Source organism: Pteropus medius, unplaced genomic scaffold (assembly GCF_902729225.1).
Source record: "Pteropus medius unplaced genomic scaffold, Ma_sr-lr_union100, whole genome shotgun sequence".
Lineage (NCBI taxonomy): Eukaryota > Metazoa > Chordata > Mammalia > Chiroptera > Pteropodidae > Pteropus > Pteropus medius.
Genome location: NW_024343733.1, coordinates 1,131,474 through 1,136,597, shown reverse-complemented (window position 1 = coordinate 1,136,597; position 5,124 = coordinate 1,131,474). Strand labels below are relative to the sequence as shown.

The 5,124-nt window shown below is 46.2% G+C and overlaps 1 non-coding gene across 1 annotated transcript; it reads right to left on the bottom strand.

The window, feature by feature from the left end:
• Positions 1-354: 354 nt before the first annotated feature.
• On the bottom strand, positions 355-473 carry LOC120606922 (5S ribosomal RNA). Its single transcript, XR_005654021.1, has one exon. It is a non-coding gene; the product is annotated as a 5S ribosomal RNA (ribosomal RNA).
• Positions 474-5,124: the final 4,651 nt, after the last annotated feature.

The following is a 5,124-nucleotide window of genomic DNA, read 5'->3' as shown; positions in this document are numbered from 1 at the left end:
CCAAACCTATGACGATGGTGCATGAGTTGACGGGAAGCTTTCTCAGTTGAAACGATCGCCGTGAGAGCTGTCCCCAATCCACTGGTGCTCCAAATCGTCTTTTACGTGAACCTTCTACTGGCAATGGAGTCTTATTTATCAACTGAGAACGGATTCTCGAGATATCAAAACACCCGAAGAGCTGGTCTGGGTGTCCTTTTATGGGGCATCATAGCCTTCGAACATCTTTTATTTCTTATACTTGTGTTTTTAATTATTTTATTTTATTTTATTTTTTAGGTGAGGCAACCTTCGGTTGACCTCACAGATTGCAAGGACCTTGTCAGCTTACAATCTCTTAATTTTTATTTTTTACGCCTACAGCACCTGGTCTTCCTAGGTGGTCTCCCATCTAAGTACTCACCAGGCCCGACCCTGCTTAGCTTCCGAGATCAGATGGGATTGGGCGTGTTCAGGGTGGCATGGCCGTAGACTGTGTTTTTATTTATTAAAGCCACATTTTCTTTAATTGCTTTTTTTACTTTCTTATTCTTTTCCCTTTTATTTATTTATATCTTCTATGCTTTTACTCATTTATCGCTATTTTATATTTATTATACCACCTATACAGTGAAGGGCACTTATTTTAAGTGTCCAGCTCAATGAATTGTCACTGATGTATATACCTATGTAGCCACCACACAGTTCAAGATACAGAACCTTCCAGGTCCCAAAAGTTCCCTTATGTCTCTCCCCACACCACCAGAAGAAGCATCCTCAATTGATTCAGGACACTATTCTGACTTCTATGGGACCACTGCGTTTTGCTATTTTCCTGAACTTCATGTAAATGAATTCACACAATATGAGCTTATTTGAATCAGGCTTTTTTCATTCAAAATAATACCTGTGAGATGCTTTGTCTGTTTACGCATTTGTATGCAGTTACTCTGCTTGAAACTTTACCCCTCCTTCTCCCTCAACCCAACATCTAATGAGCTTACCTCTCACACCTTCTCCCCACCTCCACTGCACCCCCAGGCCAAGCCACCCTCGTCGCCCACCTGGACTGGTACAGTGACCTCCTCACTGGTCTCCCCACCTCAACTCTGCCCTCCCACCCCACTCTTTTCTCTACAAAGAAACCAGATCGGTCTTTTAAATGTAAATCTAGTCAAGTCATCCCCTGGCCCGGAGATTTTCATCAGTCCCCCACTGTCACCACATGCTGGCCCCAAGATCCTGCGGCTCTGGCCCCTGTCTGCCTTTCCCAAGAGCCACTCACCTGTCCCCCTCCTCTCTCAGCGACATTTACACCCGCTTTTCTGTGCCCTCCGCCTAGAAGGCTAGTCATCTAGTTAATTCCTTCCAGAACGCGCACGCACACACGAACACGCACACACGTGCACACACGCACGCGTGTGCGCGCACCACGCCTCACCGTGATATCGCGTCCCCTGTTGCAATCTCTTGACTCCCTGTACTTTGCCCCCCTATGTTTTATCACAGTCTATAATTATACACATGTGACTATTGGATTAAACCTGTCTCTTTACTAGATCATAAACTCCTGAAGGCAGGGCCTGGCTTTTTGTTCCCTGTCATATCCCCAGAAGTTCCTACAGGCCCGGTACATAGTAGGTGCTCAAAGACTATTTGTGCAAAGCATAAATGAACACGTGCTCCATTTTTTTCCCGAGCATGGTGCTTAACCCTTTCCAGTTATACAATCTCTGCTAAACTTGTCAGTGAATGCACCGAGCAGCCATGCCACTCTCCCTCTATAAACTTCATTTATTAGATTCAAAGTTCTCATTTTTTTCCCCAAAAGTTCTCAGTTTTAAAATTCCATCTGATTGGATGCCCAGCACAGGAAGGCAGGGCAGGGCTCGGTAGGAGCCCACACTGGGCATGCTGGCCACTAGCATGAGGTCTCCAGGCGTGGGAAGTATGATACCTTCTCCCCTCCGAGCAAATCATAAGACTCTTCACTGGGCCTCATTTTCTTCACCTGAAAAATGGGGCCAAAACTCCTGACTCTGCTCACTTGGAATTCATAAACGAGTTGGCAGATCACAAGGTAGGAAAGAAGAGCGACGAGGGAGATTGTGAACATTAGGAGTCTGGCAGACCTGGGTTCAAATCCCAGCCTCATCGCTTACCAGCTCCGTGACCACGGGCAAGTGATTTTATGTCTTTAAGAATGAGTGCCTGAGAATTAACAATGATATCTTTAAGGCACCGTGTCACTAGTAAAACTGTACATCTTAAAATGTAATTTAAGGGGGGAAAAATAGTCTCAGGATGGGCCGTCTGAGCTTAGATAGCTGTGATAAAAATAATCGCAGCCATGTTCCCCTGAGCACTGCCTATCTATAGACTCAGCATTGCGTGTTTGTATACTATGCGCTTTGCGTGTATTCTCCTAGCGACAAGCTTGAGTTAAATCGATTGATATTTAATGAGAAGCGACCAGGTGCCAGGCACCGTTCTAGGTTCTGGAGATACGACAGTAGGCAAAACAGACGAGCATCGCTGCCCTTGTGGTGTTCGCAGTCCAGTGATCTCCACAGTTAGGAAGAAATCGGGCTTAGTCGTTCCCGGTGTATTGACGATAGGTAACTACTCACACCCTTAGCCCAATAAAAAAATTGTGCCCCTGTCTATAGCGCACACAGCACACTGGGCTCAAGTCCCCTCAACTCTACTGTCCCTCAAGATCTTCAGCAGAGAAGAAGTAAAAATGAAATGGGAATTTGCAAAAGACAATTGGGCGCACCCAATGGAGGTAGTTGCCTGCTCCACAGACTGAGGCATGCGCATGCGCGCGCGCGCACACACACCTCTCAATTATACCTCAGGAAGCGGAGCTAATGGAAGCTAGATTGATTCAAAGATAACAATTAGGGAACAATTTTAATCCCTGCTGTGATGGAGACACACAGTTTATTTTTAATTTGTATCCATAATAAAAAAATAATAATTAAAAGGGCTGGCAAATTGCAGCTTTTGCCAAGAAATTAGATTTACGCTGCCCACCTTCACCCCATCATGAGCGAGACCGTCTTTCCTGCCTTCCGTGTCTTCTGCCGGCACACCTCCATCACGACTTGCTCCCGCGCTGAAGCCAGCGACCCCACTTTAAATATAGAGATTCATTAATTAAAGGAGATGGAAAAGGAACTTTTTTTAGCATCTACTAAGTGCCTGGCATGACACGAAATACGTTTATAAGATTATTTCGTTTAACCCTCATGACAATTCTAGGAGAAGGAAACCCCAGTTTATTCTCATTTTACAGAGTAACACGTGCAGAAAGACACCCAGCGACCTGATGGAGGTCAACCTCACGTAGCATTTCCCCGGGGGGTGGATATGGAGCTTTTGTCCTCCACAAAGGCACCGCCTCAGCCACAACAGAATTTGCCCCAATTTCCATCCAACTTCCATTTCAACTCTACGTCTGGAGTTTGAGACGATGAGGAAGGCTTACCCAGCTTCGCATGCTGACTGTCTGGCAGATCCGCCAATATGATGAGTCAATCTGTCATTATGAAATAATGTAGGAGGGAGAGAAGGAAGAAGAGGAGGAGGAAGGGAAGGAGGAGGGGGGAGGAAGATGAGAAGGATGGAGGAATGAGGAAGAGGAGGAAGGAAAGCATCCCAGTTCAAACTGCTTGGTTCCCAGCCTCTCTTCTCTGGCAAACTGTCCTAGTCTTACATATCTTTGCATGCCTAGCTCAGAGGCTTCCTCCTCCATGAAGTCCTCCATCAAGCTACTCCCTACTAAAAACAGCTTCCTTCCCTGATTTCTCGTAGCCTTTGGTATCTTACCTATGGTACTTTACACCTGGTGCTGTGGTTATCTGTGCACCTGTCTACCTCACCTCCTAGCCTGGGAGCACCCCAAAGCCAGGGACCCATTTCTGCCTCCTCCCAGGTACCCAACGCCACGCCTCGTGCTTTCTCGTGCCCTTTGCTTTCTTCACGGCACGTCCGTCTTTAGTCCATCTGTCCCTTGATCAAAGTCTGTATTTTTGAAAGGGCTAGGAGAAAGAACAGAACTAATTAATAATCGTGATAGAGAAATGATGTTGGTTCTTGTAATAACAATAATAACAATAATAATAGTTTCCAGTTGTTGAGTGCCCATAGCTGAGCTATAACAAGCTGTATGACTTCATGATATAAATGTTGGCTCTGCTCCTGGGTTCAAATCCCCCTTCTGCCACTTACCAGCTGTGTGACCGTAGCCCGGTTCCTGAAACTTTCTCTGGCTCAACTTCTCATCTGTTAACAGGGCTGTTGAGGGTATTGAGTGAGATATTTATAGCATTTAGGACAGAGCCTAGCACGTAGTAAGCATTCAATAAAAGGAAGTTGCTAGTGTCGTTATTATTAATGGCTATTAACTCCGTTTCCAGAACTATAGCAGTGATTGTCCCTTATTAAGTGCTTACTGAGCCAAGTACTATACTAGGATCTTTTACAAGCAAGATTTCTTTAATCTTCAGAGCCTGATTATTATTAATTCGTTTTACAAAATTTCCCAGCTAAGCAAGCGGCAGAGCTAGCATAAGATCTCAGGCAACGTAAAAGGATCAGTATTCTTCTCCTAAGAGATGAGAAAGAAGGCTGCCACCTGAGGAAGCAGGGAATTGGCCGAGATGACCCCAGGAGATCCCTAGAAACCCTGGGATTGGATGTGCCTCACTTTAAAAGATCCCCTTGTGCTGGCCCGTTGTGAGGGGTAGGGGGCGAAGGGCCAGCTCGACCTCTGTCCTTGGTGCTGAGGAATCCAGTGCCACGCCCAGATCCTCAGAACCAGACCTGGATGGGGCCAGAGGGCTCTCAGCAACTCTTAGAAGGTAGCAACTTTGTTCAGGAGTTCTGCCAATTAATTCACTCAGACCCAAAGTCCTGGGTTTAACAACTTGCCAGGATTCCTCAAGTCCTGATCACAGATCCAAGCCCTATCCCAAGCCCTTCCGCTGACCGCGGAAGTGTCTGCTCTGAATTCCATCCCCCTTAACGAGGTTCACCAGGCAACTGGTAACGTCATGAGCCCCTTATACGTGGAGGGCACAGAGGTCATGTGTTCTCCTGAAGTGGAACTTCAGCATACAAGTGGTACCAGACCCCAGC